This window comes from Cygnus olor, chromosome 1, assembly GCF_009769625.2.
Source record: "Cygnus olor isolate bCygOlo1 chromosome 1, bCygOlo1.pri.v2, whole genome shotgun sequence".
Classification (NCBI taxonomy): Eukaryota; Metazoa; Chordata; class Aves; order Anseriformes; family Anatidae; genus Cygnus; species Cygnus olor.
The window spans coordinates 20432234-20451240 of NC_049169.1; the positions used below are offsets into that span (position 1 = coordinate 20432234).

Genomic DNA, 19007 nt, shown 5'->3' on the forward strand with positions numbered 1-19007 from the left:
GTTTAAAAGTTCTTCATCTTTTGGACACTATCAAAATGTAAATAGCAAGTAGTCACCCTTGACTGAAAATCTGTTCAGGGATGAAATCCTTTCATATGCATGGCTCTATTCTCTGAAAACTCTTGGAGAAAAAGGTGGTCAGAACAACTTTAAAAGAGTTGGGATGAGCGATAGCAGATTCAGGAAGAGAAGTGAAAAATAAAAATTGACACTCTCAGGGACACTACAATTATTTTATTCATGGAACATCTGGAAGTGTGTGCAGCAGCAAGAACAAGATATCTTTTTGAGAGATCAGTTTTGGCTCTCCATGTGTCACACTAACAAAAACGTTGTAGGATAACAGCAAAGGAAGAAGGTCAGTTGCAAAGTTTGAGATAGAATTATTTGCTTCCTCCTCTAGGATTACCTAAGCTTGGCTGTGATTTTAATGGCTTAGTCTATATAGGTGAGAGCAAAGTAAATCCTTTTAAAACAATGTAGTGGTGAAACTTCAGGTATACACACAGTATTTGTCTTCATCTGCTTTCTCTTATGGCTTTTACTGCAACTCAGGAAAACAGGTCTCATTATTTTTTACTTTCAACTGTAAATAAATCTAGAAAATCTATAGGCCTTGGGTAGGCAAGTCAGCTTTGCTGAAAAATCTCTTATTAGATCAATAGAGTTTTCCTGGTGATTTCAAGAGGAACAGACCTCTAGTGGATTTTAACTTTTTTTTTTTTTTTTTTTTTTTTTTTTTTCTGATATAGTTTGCAGAATGCAAATGCTTTCCCTTTATTCTGAAATAATTTTTGAGTTTGTGGTGTTTGACATTTTCTAATTTTAGCAAGAAAGCCCGTCTGCCTTTCCTGTATAAAACAAAAAATTAGAAGTCATTCTTCTCTGATGTTATTAACAGTTTCTATACCGAGACAGTGTAAGAACACTATCCTTTCTAAAAAGCAGCATTTTTGTATGCACCTTGAAAATAAGAGTTTCAGATTCAAATATCCAGATTGTTTGGTCTGAAGAAGACACGGAACCAAAAGTTCATGTTTGAAATTTACTGTAATTGTGTCAAAAAGAAAATGATATGAACTTTCTCTAAACTTTTCTTATGGGAACAGAAATTTCATTGAACAAAAATACTGATTAGAAGATCTTCCCAGTGAATTCAATTATTTAAAAAGAGTGGAGCAACTTCAATAACAGAAATTCCACAAACCAGAATATCCTGTAATTTAGTAATTTGGCCACTCTTTTACAAAATGATGTTCATTTCTCTCAAGGAAATGGTCACGCACAGATAGGATTTGAACTTTGCTCACCTATTTACAAAATAAGATTTCTACATGTCCATTGAAAAATACTGATGAGAGTTCAGGTAAAATCATAGTTCAGGAATCTTCCATTTGAGTCTTATACCTGGTGTTATTATTGTAGCTAGAAGCATAAACTAGTCAAGTGGCCTCACTTTTTCAAGTCTCAGTTTCTCAGTTTACAAATCTGCGATAATCATGAGACACCACTGCAGAGACGAGATCACTGCATTTCATTCTACCACTCTAGTTCATTGATTTTTTAATATATTTTTTAACCAATCAAATTTCTGCTGAGTGTATCAAACCCAGTACGTTATTGTGGGCTTTCTACACTTTAACTGTTGTCATGTAAACTAGGCTAATCTGTCATTCCTCTGTGTAATTATCATTTATTTCCCTTACAAAATATCAGATCCTTGAAATTAAGAAAAACAAAAGAAAAGACTGAGGCAGATAAAGCCCTCCTACTGCCAACCCTTCCAGTTTAATCTTTTACTTAAACTTTGCATTCTATTTATTTATTTAGTATTGTCCAGGAGGAACCCACAGGCACAAAAGCATGAGTGATGTACATTCAAGAAGCACAGATTCCTCATGTTTTGTTACACTGATTTATTTACCATCGTGTCACATACTCTCATCCAGATGGTTATAGGCATTCTGCCATGGTTTTCTTCTTCTTCGAGGCCTTGATAACTGAAAGAGTAAAAAATGCTTTAAGAGCCACGGGATTAGGATGCCTGCACTTCCCCCAAAAGACCAAAACCATTGCTTTACTATCTGAACTTCTCTTCATGACACTTATAGCAAACACCGGATTAAAATTCTATACACTGATAGTGACTCAGAAATATAATAAAAATACATCTTAAATTACTTTCTGTCTTAATTAGATATGTGATATTCACTGTCATTAACATATATATTTTATATAGCATTGTCCTGGTTTCAGATGTTACAGAGTTAATTTTCATAATAGCTGGTAAGGTGCTGTGTTTTGGATTTAGGAAGAAAATAATGTTGATAACACACTGATGTTAAAACTCAACCTATGAGTTTTACTTTTTTTTTTTTTTTTCCACTTCCATTTCTCTTCCCCATCCAACTGTGGGGGGAGTGAGTGAATGGCTGTGTGGTGCTTAACTGCCTGCCGGGTTAAACCACAACAACCAGAGGTACAGAACTACAGTTCTTCCTTATCCAAATCTTTCTTGGCCATGGTGTATGAAGTGGCATAGTCTAGGGCTATTCCCAATATGTGGCTTTATGATTCTATGAATGTGGCCTCCCCATTATGGATCCTAAGTGTGTATGGTAGTACGAAAGACCATTTTGTGCCTAGTTGCCTTGGTGCAAGAGAACCATTGTCTTATTTTAGTAGAGTAGTATAGACATAATCTCATCGTCTCATTAATTTCGGTAGGAATCTATGTAAATGTTTCATCAATAGATAATTTTTGCAGAACCAGAGCCAAAACTTTTCAAATATTTTCAGAAACTGTTCTTAACAAATTGTATAATTAATTCTTGTTACTACTCTTTGAATGCAGTATTTAATGAGCAGTATTTAATTAGGTACATTTGTATATGAAGCAAGTTATTTTAAATAATTTATTCAGTGGAGGAAAGAAGACTGCACTAAATAATATATCTAGTGCAAAAAATGTTTACTCAGCCCTCATGATAACCATTTCTCGTGCTTCAATATTTTATCCACATGCCAATACTGCTATGAACTGGAAGTGGTCCCATCACAGGTAATTAGATGGCCACTGACTCAGCTGAGTTTCTTTATCAGACTTCATTGACATTTTGCAGCAATTTGTCTATCTCACAGCTGTAAAGGCAATGGTTTACACTCAGCATGTGCAGAGTTTAAGAACAAGTTATCAGTAAATTAGTCAAACTTTTTGTGAAGGTCAACAGCTTACTGTTACTTTTTCAATAGCTTTTATTTGTTCATCTCCTGTAATAGTTCTACCAAGTGTGCTACAGCTTCAATGCCTACAACTGTGCAGTGCAATACCAAACTGATATTTGTCATAAAGGTCTTATAACAGTTTGTGTGTCTGGCCTAACTTGTCCAGGAAAAAAAAAAAAAAAAAAAGAGAGAGAGAATTGATTAAAAATAAATTAATTAATCATGCAGTGAGCATCAGTTCTGTATTAGCCAAAAACAAATAAATAAAAATAAATAAATCACTTATAATACCATTACTAGCGCAACATAAGCATTCTTCAAGAGATTACTGTTTAATTTAACCGCTGGTTCCTTCAGGTTTTCATAGAACCTGGTCATATGAATGATGTTTTAAAATTGCTTCAGTGGCTCAGTATGAATGTTGATCTGAAACCTGAAGATTATCAGAAGGAAGGGAAAAATCTATTTCATAGGACCTCTCAACGAACTAGAATCTCAGGTGGTTTCTATGGTTATTTACCCTTCGTGTGAGCATACCAAAAATACTTTATAGCACATTTTGTTTTCATCTACTGTAAATCTATGTACTTTTACCTTTTTTTTTTTTTTTTTTTTAACCAAACATATCCATATGGTTTATGCTCCATTTCTGTTTCTGGAGATGAAATGACACATTTGTCTGTACTCAGATGCAAATATTATCTAAATTACTATTTAACACTGAAGCTTCTAGTGTGGTATTGGGAACGTCCTTGACCAATTCATGTTATTTTACCAATCAGCATGACAGAAACTACATGTATTTCCAAGACATGCTTATGATTTTGGTAGGTGTCTCCATCACCTAGTCATCTTGTAGGTTTTCTGTTTTTAAGCTACTTTTTGTTACTTATTAATATCTCTTTGTAGAGCCTTTATGGACTATCTCTTCACTTCACAGCCCACAGTCTACTCAGTGACTTCTCTGTCCCAATAAAACAAGTGCAAGGGATGGCGGCTGCACAATTTCCCACTTGAAAAGTCACCACTCTTGTGTCTATGAGAACTTTCAGACCAGATGCCCACCCTCAGGTCTTCAGCACTTCATGTTTTGTTTATTAAAATATGGACTCTTAAAGCTTCTAAGTGTCTGTGATCATGCTAGGAAATAGTTGCTTCGCAGAACTGTTGTTTTTGTCTGCACAGTTCAATAGATTTACAAAGCTGATGTAAATCTGCTGGTGCTTTGATGATAAAGCTGGTGTTTTGATGACTCTTGCCAACATGAGTGAAGTTTAAACCTCTCCTAACTTCTTTCTCTTATAGCAGAGTCAATAAAATGCGAATGTCTTGGGTTCTGAACTCCGATGGTTAAGGTGCAAATTTCCATTGCCCTTTTCTGAGGATGTTACTAATACAGAAACCTGAGAACAACATAAAATGCTGAGAATAGAAACATCACAACTCTAAATTCTGCAATATTTGTATGTCAGGGTGTTTAGATTTACAGCTGAGTCTCTAGAAATAAAGCAGAATAGAGTTTTGTTTAGAGAATGTCTTTTTAAGAATACATGTGTAAAACCAAAGAAATCCAGTGAAATGGTTTTCATTTACAACAATCCAAAATATTGTCACTTCACAGGAAATACAATAGAAAACTGATTTAACTAATAATTATATCCTGCCACGGACAGAATACTTTTAGGAACTATATTTTTTAGTTTACTGCATACTTTTCTAGGTATAATTATTGTTTTATTAATGTTGCTCAAAATGATTGGCTAAACATTTTGTGCATTTGGCATTTATCTTTAATTTGTTATGCTAAAAGTAATTTTGTATCTTCTGCTATGTATGCATTATACTTTACAGTTTCTGATGCTTTTAACATTGCTATTATAGTTTATTACAAAGAATAAAGAATATAAAACACTTCCCAGAGTTGTATATAGTAATTAAAGTTTGTTCGGGAAGGTACAGACTTTCTGAGCATATTCACTGTGCAAGTGCACTGAGCAAATAGTGCAAGTGTCTCATTCTATCAGAAAACTATTTTTACAGAATTATTCTATTTTGTCCCCAATATCAGTCTTAGAAAAGACAATGATGCAGCTCTTAGGAAAAAGTTTAATGCAAAATATTCCAATTCCCCATAGAATTAATGTCATAACAAGCAATTTCCCATCACATTTTTGGCCAAGTTTCAAAATCAGTATGCCTTCCAGATAGTCTGCAAAACAGTGTAAACATAACATTTTGATCTGTTAAGAGTACTCACTATTGTCTAGACAGACAGTCCCAGGACCTAGTCTTCCTTCACATAGCTAAGGAAAAAAGAAGAAAAGTGAAAGAGTTGAAAATATAGGCTTGGCTGTTCTGAAAACAGAAATAATTTTTCCAATTACTTTGATGAGTCTTGGATTTCAAATTGTAAAGGCTACAAGTCCAGTGTTTCAGAGACAGAAGATATTAATTCTATACTTTTGAATAGTAACATTGGATTTATTCAATGGTCTTTGGTCTATAAGTAACAGAAATACTTAGCAATATCAATACTATTAGCTAGCTACAGCATTAAATAGATCAGTTTCTTATCCATTGACCATCTTTCAGAAGAAACTATCAAAACTCGCCTGATTCATGCCCCTACCTACCCTCTGCTTGGTCTTCCTTCCCTCTTGCCTTTCCACCTTCCTGTCTTCTCTCCTTCCTTCCCTCCTTCTTTCCTTCTTTCCTTTCTTTCTTTCCTCTCTCCTTTTTTCCCTCCTTTCTCATCTAGCTTTGCTTTGCTTCACTTAATTTTCATTTTCAGTCAGATTAGAATGAGCAAAGAAAAATCTGCAGTTGTGTTTCATTATTATTGTTATTGTCATCATTATTATTATTAATGTACGTGGATAATTTTGTTCAAGGAATGGTATATAACAACTCTACTCCAGAGTCTGTATCATCTCATTTTATTCAACTGAACATACTGATGTCTCAGTTATGATGAAGTCTGCAGTCAGGCCAGATCACACCTATATTGGAGTTATTCTGCTAGTAAAATGTTTAAAAGAGAATAGATAGTAGCATAATTTTAAAGCATTTCATGCCAGAGTAACAACAAAGATAAAGTATTTCCACTCTCCAGTTGGTTTGGAATATTATTTCTATAATCCAATCATAATTTTATCTCTGATTCAAAATGGAACGGGCCAGATTTTTCGGTGGTGCAAACTGAGTTAGCTACTGTAAATATATGTTTTATTCAATTAAGATGTAAGACATCTTAAGAAAATCAAACAATTAGGCAAAAGGAATAAAAATAAACCAGTATTTTAGTGACATTTCTCCATTTGTTCATGTTTCATCTCTCTGCCACTGTAGATTACTATGCAACAACATAGTTAACATATTGCATTTATAACCATATACTGAGTATATTTCACAAACTTTTGCATACATTTAACAATATTTGGAAGCCATCCAAACTCTTATAAAAATTGATATATCTCTCATTAGCATTTTGAAGATGTCAGCCATTTTTATGCAGGGTAATAGAAAATAATCTGCCAAGGGTGTACGGCTGTGTGTCAGAACAAATATAATTAACATTGTGCCAGAAGAGTGTCCCCATGAGGGACTGAAGAAGTAGACCTTGTAGTCAATTACTGAAATTGGAAATGCTCTGTACCTCAGATTTGGGTGCATCGACAACTTGCACATAGAACTACCAGGAGCACAGTTTGTGAATGCTTGTGAAGAGATATATACTCACATCATTATCTGTGCCTTATTCTTGTTTGTTAAATGCCACATTTCCAAAAGAAATTAACATGCTCTAGTACTTCTACGTAATAAATATATATTTAGCTAATAGTCATAGAAAGCACGAAAAAACATTGCTGTTGTAGATGTTTAACATTTTTGTTTATTAAAGGCCTAGGAGAGAGATAATGCACCTGAAAACAAACAAAAACAAAACAGGAAGGGAAGAGGAGAATGGTGTTATAAAAAAAAAAAAAAAAAAAAAAAAAGTATTCCATATTACTATATAGTTATTTTGCCCTTCCACCCTAGGGTATTTCACACAGTTATTTCAACCATTTCACACAGGGAAAGATAGCGCCAACACATTTCTTATATTTTTACTGTTATTCTTTTCTGTCATCTACATAGATTCTGCCTGATGACTAATGGCATTGAATATGAATTGATAAGATTCAAAATTGGTTCAAAATTTGTGCAGCAGAAAGTGTTTCAGTAAAGTCAGCTGTATTTGTTTGGAGATGACTAGTTTCAGACTTCTTTTCCCGAACACTTTTTCTACTAAAACTATCCACAATAGGAGTAGACAGGAGCCTGTATGCTTATGACAATACAAAGATCATAGAATCATAGAATCAATAGGGTTGGAAAACATCTTCAAGATCATCTGGTCCAACCATCACCCTACTACCAATGTCACCCACTAAACCATGTCCCTAAGCACCAGATCCAACCTTTCCTTGAACACCCCCAGGGACAGTGCTGCCACCACTTCCCTGAATAACCCGTTCCAATGCCTGACTACTCTAGCAGGATACAAGCTATGTGATGGCATTACAACAGTGTCAAGTGTGAATGAGTAAGTTCTGTTAGGAAGGAAGATTAGCAGTTCAAATTCCTTGACGGGATAACTAAAGTTTCTCCAGTTTTAGTGACCTCAGAGTGGCCAGAGATAGTGGCTTAGATAGCATGTTTCTCCAAAATCACTTCATATAAGATAAGGATATAATCACTTCATATAAGATAAGGATAAGCCTACATGGGTTGTCTTCTGTACACAGTCAAGAGGATTTGCTTACATTATATAAAGCTTTAACCACTATGAAATTTCGACTTAACTGTTTTAAAGGAGCAACATACATTGTCTGCTGATTAGTATACTGTCCATCCATCACCTCAACCCTTGATTTGTGGCAGGACATGTGGGTAGAGCTTCCAAACCAATCACTTGTTTGTCTGATAATCTGATATTTGGACATCACTCTTGTGAGTGATACATATGATTTTTTTTTTTATTTATTTTTATTTTTTATTATTTTAGGTTGCAGAAACCTGCTACATCAAGGAGTGGTTTTGACTCCAGATTATGCTGGAGGATCCAAGAAAAATTAGTTACTTGGTAAAGATCTAAACTATGAGCTTGTTAGATAAGGGTGAGCTACTTTAATGGTTATAGAAGCAAAAACAATTCTTGTCATTCCTTTCTTGCTGCCCCCCTCTTCCTCCTGCTGTCTCCCTTGATAATCTCTCTTTTGTCTGGACTCAGTGCCAAGTTTCGCACCCAGACACAGTGAATGCAAAGAGATTGTGCCTTCTGGGTTTGCTGGTTTGTTGAAAAAGAAACATTGATCTGTGTGCTATGTGTGCAGCACAGATTTTCATTCTAATTGCCCAGGCAACCTCATGTACACACTGAACAAGACAGGTGAGAGCAGAGAGATCTGCATAACTTCACATAAGATGGATAACGTACTTTGGACCTTTGGGCTTTTGAGCAATTGTCCAAGAATAGTCTGACCTATGTAGGATGAAGGGATTGGACTTCTTGTGCTATCTGATTCGTTCATAATACAATAGAAAGTACCCAATAATTGCTGTGTAAATATCATACACTGGGAGAGAAATGTTAAAAATATACAGAGAGCATAATGTATTTTTTGTAGCAGATTAAAAGTGCATGTAAATTGGATTGTGTCAGAAAAACAAGTCAAGGAAAGGCAAAACAAATATGATTTTTTTCTTTCTTTTTTTTTTTTTTTTTAATTCTATAAGTGTTTTAATACTTTTGACAGCATTGTAAAGCAAAATGTTTCGTGTACCTTAAAAATAGTTCATCAAAGAAAGCAGTTTTTTAAACGTTGCCATCTTCCTTTATACATATGTTTCATCTATCACATGAAAAACCATCTACTAGCAAAAGGCTATTTAATTTTCAGGCTGGTTTCTCTCTGGGGGCATTTAGGTCCCAGTCTCCAAACATGTTGTGGTTCTCTTTGACCCTGTGTACTTGAATTCCTCTCTGGTGAAAAAGCAAGGTGAAAAGACTGAAGTCTGAGTAAAGAGCTTTCAGGCAGCCTATGAAACAGTTTTGAAAATGGTCTCAGATAAAACAGTTTAGACCATCTTCTGTTATGACTGAACAGGAGTATATCTACAGGTACCTACTTGTAATACAAAACACACGTGACAAATAAAACACTCTCCAGAATATTCAGAGATATGAACCGCTGGTACAAAGGTAACAATGAACAGTGTCTATAACTTCTGGTAATAAGAAATTTCAATCATTACAGAAATTAATATATAAATTAGGTTTACATCTGGGAACCTAAACTCCCTATCACACTCTTTTCCTTTTTATTCTTGTTTTGTTATTGGTGCTGCCCTTTTCACCACTATCCAGGTTTATTTATTTATTATTATTATTATGATATTATTATTATTATTATTATTATTTTAAATGTGATGTTTTCAATGACAGTGAAATGCAATTTGAACAACGTAACTGTTATGGATATGCATAGAGACAGTAAGACTAATTTTTAAAATAACTAACTTGTTCATAAGTGATGAGTAGAATTTGGAAGAATCTTAAGAATCTGGGGGTAGAACTGGAAAAAAATTCTATCCAAATTCTGTTTTCAAAGAAACAAAAAGCTTTTTTTTTAAGTGTATATATTTTTCAGAGGTTCTTGCAAAAGTGTTTACTTATTTACTATGATTCAGGGCTTAAGAAAATTAAGGCTTAAGAATCGCTCTGAATTAAGAGATTTTAATTTATAAAATATCAATTTTTATATTAAATTTGCTCATATTTAAGTTAAAAGAGACATTTTACTATGCCTTTATCTTCATATCAAAAGACGGGAAGTCTTTGAAGTCCTTACTCATCTTATTTCAGTTCCTATTCCATTTAAGACATTACTCTTGTAAATCAGTCAGACTGGCTCTCTGTGCTTTAGTTCTCCAGCTGTAGGAGCAGTCCCACCCTTGAAGGATTATTTTGAGGATAACTGCATTAAAGACAGTGGGGCTTGAGATGCAAATAGTTACAACTGAGAGAAAGAATTCAAATGTTTTTCAGTAGAAATAGTTGACTATGCTATCAGCATGCAAATCAGGGTTTACATATACAAAATACTATATGCATACACATATATGTTTATATGTTCATACACACATATATATTTTGAGATGGAAAGTAGGTATTTAAATTAGGCAGACAAAATGTCTAGCATATAAATATGTACTAATCTTCTAAACGGCATTGGTTTATTTTCCATCTAATTTTGATTTCACTTTTCCAAAACAAAGTATTTAAAACCTTAGCAAACCTGATAAAAGGCATTTTAGACAGATACAGTGTAAAGATCCTTGCAGGGTTATCAGCTTGTGAGAGCTCTGCCACCTGTAGCTTCCCAGCATTCCTTAGCTCTTTCCCACTGTTTAATTTTCCACTCTCCACTGAGCTGTTTTACATCCAGCTGTTAGAGTTTGACCAGATCCCATAACCCAGGCCATGTCAAGGTTTCAACAGGAACATGATAATGGAAACAGTGTGCTGGCAAGGCAAGTTTTTGCAAAGTTTTAAAAGAGATTTAAAGCTGTGGTTTTACTGTAGTACAAGCTACATTGGAGTGAGGCACAATAGGGAAACTTGTACTTGAGTCTATGAAAGGGATGCCAGGCAGTAATTTCCGTTGTAGCCAAGATCTCAGAAAGCATATTGTTGAAAGAGATTCCAGAAGCATTTAGACATATCTTCAACTGTTTTAGAAGAGTAAACAACAACAACAACAAAATCAAAACATTTTCTACCCATTCCATGCCCAAATGTTTCCTATATGGGCTGGGAGCTGGAAATGTTTTCATATTTTAAGCTCAAAATGGAAAGGTTGTATCGATTGAAAATCCATCAACTCATTCTGTGTTAATTTGCTGATGTTGGAGATTCTTTCTGTTGAACTTTTTGTGTGGGTAGATTTACTACAAAAGAGTACCAAGACTGTAATGTGTTCTGTATAGTGGGATTTCCCTTCTGTAGCCACACAGACAATCAGCTGTTGTTTTTGAATATTTCTTCAGATCAGCCTTCAGTAGTTGTGATCCGGTTTGCAAAAATTTTTTCTCCCTTGTAATCAAAATTTAGGCAGTTTATTTTTATTTATTTTATTTTATTTTATTTTATTTTATTTGTTTTGTTTATTTTATTTTGTTTTATTTTATTTTATTTTATTTTATTTTATTTTTTTCCCGGTGGTGATAAAAACTAGAAAACCAAACAAAGGTAGAAACAACCCCAAAATAGGTAAAGCACCCTCTAGGAAAGAGAACTCTAAATTAGTTTCAGTGTTGAGATGGAAGTGGTAACAGTGTCTTTTATAAAGCTCCCATTACAAGATGCTGTATTCTGCCACCTATAATTTTGTCATATTTTAAATAATTGAGCAGACATTTCAAAAGCTGTTTGCTTTTCTTAGGCAGAATTACATTATTTTTATGTATATTTTAATTTAAGTCAGAATGATTTGGATATTTCTGAGAATGAAGCTTGAGAAAAATATATTGCTTTGTTCATATTAAACAAGAAATCTTCCCTTTCAAGGAAAGTAAAAGTTATCTGAAGGAAAAAGAAAAGAGCCTTTATATCAGGGATATGCCTTTTGCCATCCTCAGGAAAAACGTTGATTTGTCTGAGTTTTAAGTCTGTCTAGAGTTAACAGTTCAAAAGAGAGGAATCCAAAAAGCCATTAAATGCAACAGTTGCTTTTATCTACACTCAGACTTGTTTGCTTACTACTTGCTAATTCAGTATTTTTGCCAGTTTTTATAATCTTAGAGACCTTGGGGCTGGCAAATCTGCTGCCCAGAGCCTTCAGCACTATTTTGTCTTAGAGAATGACCACGGACTAAGTCCATCACTTGGGGTATGGCTCTAACACACTCACACATAAACAAACACATGCTAATTCATGAATGCTTACCATGCGTTGGCACAATGCCATGAAGGATCTCCAAGGCCAGTAATAAAACTTTATGAGTTTTTTTGATGCTTTTTAAAATTTAATTATTGTCAGGATAAATGTACATTATATTGTACTGGCATCCTGATCTGGAGTTTTACATACCTTACATGTCTTATGGCAGAGGAACATTGTGTGCTCCATAAATATGTTCACTTTGCTCCCTTTTCTTTTACCTCTGCAATTTAGTAAGACTCTTCATCTTGTACCAGACTTTTAACCTTGTAAGTATATACTTTGGTGGATGGTACCTCTGCCTACTACACGTTCTGTAGAGACCACTTTGCCTAATTCTCTAGAAAACCTGTATATGATCATACTTATGTGAACACACTATCAGGAATAAATACTGAGCCTACAACCACAGTCAGTGAACATACCCATCCTGCTGTCTGAATAACCTTCTCCTGGCATTCTCTCTATCTCTTCCCCAGACAGTATAAGGAGTAATGCGAGGCAAGAGAATGAAGGAGGGTTAGGATTCTAATAAAGGAGAAATATGGGAAACAATAACATTGGAGAGGAGGAGTAACAGGATTGAGAGTTGGAAAATGTAATATTGGGCTAATCAAGCATGAGACTGGGTGCCTGAGGGAAACAAAGCTGTGTGAACTTTTGCTGTGGAGAAGGAGACTGGAGTCTGGTGTGTGGGCGATTGGGTCCATGAGCTAGTGAAGAGACAAAGTATAGACTAGTCTGACAGGAATAGTAACATGAATCCGGAAGAATATGCTTTGCTTGAAAAAAATGACCACGGATATTAGATAGCTTTCTGAGGCAATGAGTAAAATTGGAACATAGTACAACAGACTTGGAGCAGGAAAATTTGAAAAGCCTAAGTAGAAATAATGAACCAATTATTGCAGGAAATGACTGTAAATACAGTCTATGAAAAGGCGATGGCAGGAACAGGAGAACAGAAGAGATTTTTGTTGTTATATTTTATTAGTTTCAAAAGCCACAGAGAGATAGCAAACCAGCTATGTTGGAACTAAGACAAAGTAGGAGGAGAATGGGAGGGAAAAGAGCCTGGGATGGTGAAATGGCAATAGGGTGACTAAATAGGATAATGCAAAACAACTCAACATTGAGGTGAATAGACATACCTGTTAGAATCCAGGATAGATCACTAGATTTTTAAATACTGAATTTCTTCTATCAACAATTTTCTTTTTCTGTCAGTTGATAGAAATGTTTAATGTGGGAAACATTGCATTTTTTTTCATATGCACAGAGAATAAAAACCTGAGATTCCTATCACTTAGTTATTCTTTCAGCTCAAGACCCTGATCCCTTCTCAGGATGCATGGGGAGGTACTGTGATGCCCTGAGATGGATTGTCTCTTCTTCAGATTGAAGCTGAAAGAAAGTCAGATATGCATGCACAGAAGATGTAACAAATACATATAAGCAAATAAGGAAAAATAAGTGAAAGAACAATAATTCAGAAGTTACAAAATTCCAGGGCAATGTTATTAGGGTAATATTGATTCATCATTATTATTAGGTGTGTGCATTATGGTACAGCCTTCAATGATGTGATCATTTCCACAAGAATCCCGGCTCATTCAGCATATGAGAGGCGTATTTAAAAGGTGAATCAGGTCTGAATTAAAAGATGTTGTTCGAGACTAAAATGAACATCAAAAGGAAAAGGGAGGATTTCCTTGTTGAGATCTTTGAATATGATTCTGAGTAATTTCATTCCTTCCCTCTCTCTTCATAAGGTATCTATGTGATGTTAAACAAGTCATGCAAACAAGATGTTTCTGAGCCCATCACTAATTGCATGTCCTCATGTCCTAATGCCCCAGCATGAGAAAAAGATCTATTAGAAATGTACTGCTCTCAGAACTGCAACTGAACTTACTGGAACCTGAACTTGAAAAACGTGAAGAGTTCTATCAGCTTCTCAGGAAAATTAAGTAAATGTCCCAAGTGGGCACCCTAAAGCACCATGGATACTCTGACATTAAAATGTTTAATCTCTTCCCTCCTCCCTTCTCTCCCATTTGAAAATTGAAGGTTGCAATGCCCTTCATTAATAGAGGTGCTGCAGAGATGAATTTGGAAACTTTTGTGAAACAACCAAGATAATCTATAACATTGAATACCATAAGAAGTACTAATCATAAAAATAATATTCTGCCTACAAGTATAGTGATTCTTGGAAGTAGATAAAACCTGGGACATCAGGCTTTTTCACTGATAGCTACATTTAACTAACCTAAAATACAATTTTAAACAAGTTCTCAAATAAATAACCATCTTCTGTCCTTTCAGTGAGCAATAAAGGGCCTTTAAAAACAAGAGCACATAGTCATGTAATTAAAGTTAATGTCCTAATGTAAATAGAAGAAGGTTGAATTCAAATTGCATAGTGAATGTTAAAGGTGTCTTTTTCTAAACTCTAAGCAACAGATATTTTAGTATTAATAAAATTCTAGCAGCATTGCATGTGCATTTAGGCATAGAAGAGGTATTTATAAACTACATGAGTGCGTATCTTATATATCCATAATACCTGTTTTTCCATTGGTCTTGTCATAACTCTTCTTTATTGCTTTTCTTTCTATTATTTTGCCAATGAATTAGGGGAATTCAGAATTTAGCTGTGCTCTGAAAAATGAACCAGATTCTCTCTTAAACTGAAATAAAGTATTTGAACCAGCAAGTCTCAGTATCTGTGAAATAAGGTAGAACAAGCTTATGAATCCACAACTGAAATAGAGTTTTCTAATGTGTGTTCAGTGTGTGGGATTCAGTAGTGTACACTTTTGAATTGTTTGTTTTTCCAGCCTCTACTCTTTAAAGAGGGTACATTATATGTGGTGGCAACCACAAAGGCATGCCTGCTGCCAAGAAAACATATTACTAAAGTTTGGTAATGTAGCCTAATTGTTTTCCCTCTGGTCAAGTTACCCAGAAATACTTGCTCTTCTACAGTTCTGCAGTAACAGTTAGTTAGATGAAATGACCTGCCTTCAGGAGAATTAGAGACACTCTCTGAGTTTCTATTACAGGAAAAGGCTTCCTTCTTTGGGAAATTATGTATCCTCCTTGGGCTTTGTATTTTTACAAATGGAGATTTCTATCAGGAACAAACATTTTATGGTGAAAAATGTTCTTGCCTTGTGGATATGTACATAACATTCTGTGTGGGATAGCTGCAGGACATGAAACGACTTGAGAGTTAGTAAAGCAATAAACTGCAATGGAGAATAAACAAAACAGCTGGAGTGTGTAGGACTTGCATCTTCCTGATCCTTACCCCTGATGTACAGGGGAAGAATGAATGGACGAAGGCCACTAAGTGTTCCTGTACAAAGTAATTAGTTTCCTTCCTATCAGGAGACAATGATTCTAAAAATGGGAAAGAATTGATCTTTAGAGGAACTGCTCCATATTCTCCCTTTAGAGTTGCACACTGTGTTTTTTGTGCTCCCTCAGGACTTGGTGCTGGAGCTTCAGTTCATTTAAGCATAGGACTTCACTTCATTTAAGCTTAGGGCTGTGCTTAAATGACACAATTTTGGGCCTTAAAAAGTGTGAAGACATAGAACACTCAGAGGTAAGCAAAACAAATTTGCTTATCAGTCTCTGGTGGAAAGCTGGCGATTGTTTTCTTACTTATCTCTAAATAACGACTATTAAGCTAAATTTGATAGACGGGAAAATTCTGTTGTCTGAGAAAAAATAAAATAAAATTAGAAAGCCTGAGAATGAAATACAGTTTGTTATAATGAGTCTAATGAGTTGTAAATGACTGTTCTTCAGTTAGTAGTGTAATTTAGAAGGCCCGGTTTTGCTGATTCTATATATGGAAACATATATTGATTAACTCTGTTAAACGAATTGAAGAAAGCTAACAAAATAGACTCAAGGTTAAGGAATTCTACAAGGAAGAGATAATAAAATAATTTAAATATTTTATGTTGATTTAAAGAAGTTCAACTAAATCTTTTTGGTAGATAGTTTTTTTTTTTTTTTTTTTTTTTTTTTTTTTAATCAGGATAAGTTGTACTTTAGCATAATTATTCTCACACTACAATAAAAATAAAACTGGTTACCAATCTGCTGTTGTCCTTCCCTAAAAAGTAAAATGAATGAATTAAAATGAGTTTGGGATTACAAGGAATTTTTATTTTATTTATTTATTTATTTATTTTTGAGAAGGAATATGCAGCTTTACATGTCCTGTGAGTTGCACAGAAAATCCTTATGGGGCTAGGACATAAGACCTATATCCACACTCAAGTGGAGGGGAGCTCCAGAAATTGTTCACAGGTAAGAGATGATACCAGCTGTGCACAGCTTTTGTTGCTCTGTTTTAAGTGGTGCAGTGCCACCCCTCTTAGTTCTTTCAGACTTCCCCAAAACACCAGCACTCATCTCTGACGCATCATGTGGGTAAGCATGCGAGATGCATTTTGGCTGTCTTTGAGTTATATTCAGACTCCTGAGCTATTGCTTGGTACATAAAGTATATGAATGAGGTGGCAGAAGAGAACTACAATACGATGAAATCATAGGGAACTTGCACTTATAAAATGTGCATTTCATGGCTCATGTTGAAGACATCGTAGGTCCTCTTGATCCAATAATTTTCCTTACAAAGAACCTTGTAAAAACTCCTGAACCAGATAATATTTTCCATGAAGAAATGCATTATCTACAATAACTTCTTTTGTGAATTTTCAACTTTTTTTAGTGATTTTTTGGAATTTGGGTATGGCCATTTTTAATATATTATTAAAAAAATAAAAAAATATACTGAATTACCTTGATTTTCCTAATTATATCACAGAATCACAGAATCGCAGAATTGTAGGGGTTGGAAGGGACCTCGAGCGATCATCGGGCCCAACCCCCCTGCCAAAGCAGGTTCCTTAGAGCAGGCTGCCCACGTAGGTGTCCAGATGGGCCTTGAATATCTCCAGAGAAGGAGACTCCAACCTCCCCGGGCAGCCTGTTCCAGTGCTCTGTCACCCTCACCATGAAGAAGTTCTTTCACTTGTTGATGCGGAACTTCCTGTGCTCCATTTTGTGGCCACTACCCCTTGTCCTGTCCCCACAAACCACTGAAAAGAGGTTGGCCAAATCCCTCTGTCTCCCACACTTCAGGTATTTATAAACATTGATAAGATCAAATTTGATGATCAAATGTCTGTAGTCTAGAGCTGTTAAAACAAAGTTTCTAAACCACTGCAATCCAAAGATCTCACCATTATATTTAATACAGCAAACAAACAAAATCCAGAGTAATATAAATATCATTTTCTGGATTGACTAGGAATCTGGCACAATTTGCAGCTGGGATATTTATTTTGCTATTGACAAAGAGCAGCCATTGGAAAATCTTGATCGGAATTTTGTTGCAACATTATTATGACTATGAAAGTTGTATTTTGTTTGAGATGTAGCCAGATTTTTTTTTTTTTTTTTTTTTTACCAGAACGTTTTTTAGCCTTTTACTTTTCTCTATTTGGAACACAAAGACTTTGGGATTATGGAAGCTTCATTTTATCATCAATTTGGTCCCACTGGTAAGTTTATTTGCTGTAATTAATTTTCCTAAAAATAAAAAAAAAAGTCTCTGTAGTGTGGTTCCTTGAAGGTGGCTAAGGCCCTTTAATTAAGGAATAAATAAATAAAGAAATGCTTATAGAATACTGTTGAGGAGAATCCAGAATGGAATTTGTCTTTTTCATTGGCCTGATAGTCAGAGTTCCAGTTTGTCACTCAGTGTGTCAAGACCTATGGAAAATTCTAGGCATAGTTTTTTGAAGTTTGAGGTTATCATACATATATATATATCTCATATGTATACGTACACACACTTATATATATTCTGCCATAAAACACAGAATAAAGTAGAAACACTCTGGAATTATGTTGCAACTTCAAAATTGCATCATCTCTCTGAAATGAAAGAGGAATCCTGGAGCCTGTGTAAAATAAAATGTAAAATTAGCTCCAAATTTTAGCAATTACTGAATGACTCCAAGTTTTCCTGGTATATATATTCATTCAATCATTTAATATTTTATAATAAAAATAATGTAACACAAGTCCCAAACCATGTAAAGTCACCAGTGAGTAGCACAGGAACATTCTGGGACTGTATAATAAAACATAGAAAGTACTGTTGAAAAAAACATACCTACATTATGCTTAGTGCTTCTGATAGCAGCCATTTCTTATTAGTAGATTACACTGGGCTGGATTCTTGATCCTTTTCATTATTTCTGTCAGAAAAAAAGACTTTATATTGACACATCCTAAATTCAAAATGATTTTTCTCTACTGTACTTACGGGGCCTAGATTCTCTGTTATCTTGCACGGTGTTATTGTTTATATAATTTCAAAGTGTATATGAAAAGTAGAGTGCTTTTGTACGTTATACCCATTTACCACATATACAAAGTAGAAAATTAAGTCTGCACATGTATATGAAGACAACTTATTTCTGTTAATAATACAAAGATCACAGTTATCTTTTTGGAATACAAGATTGTTTTTTTCCACCATTATAAAGAATACTGTTCTTTGACTTTATTTTATTTAGGAAATCTATTAAACCCAATGACATTACAATTAGAAATATAATTACTTCATATACCGTGAAAATAGCTTTATTTTGCAGTGTTTATTCCAGCTCTCATAATAATTTATTTATTTACTAATTCTGCATGAAAAAGAACATAATTGTCTTAATCTCCAGAGTACTATTCTGCACATTTCACAAG

The 19007-nt window shown here is 34.6% G+C and overlaps 1 long non-coding RNA gene across 1 annotated transcript; it reads right to left on the reverse strand.

Annotated features, from left to right (window-relative positions):
* Positions 1–775: 775 nt before the first annotated feature.
* On the reverse strand, positions 776–18499 carry LOC121064102. Its single transcript, XR_005816340.1, has 3 exons — positions 18425–18499; positions 5483–5528; positions 776–2000 (listed from the first exon to the last, which is right to left on the reverse strand). It is a non-coding gene; the product is annotated as an uncharacterized LOC121064102 (long non-coding RNA).
* Positions 18500–19007: the final 508 nt, after the last annotated feature.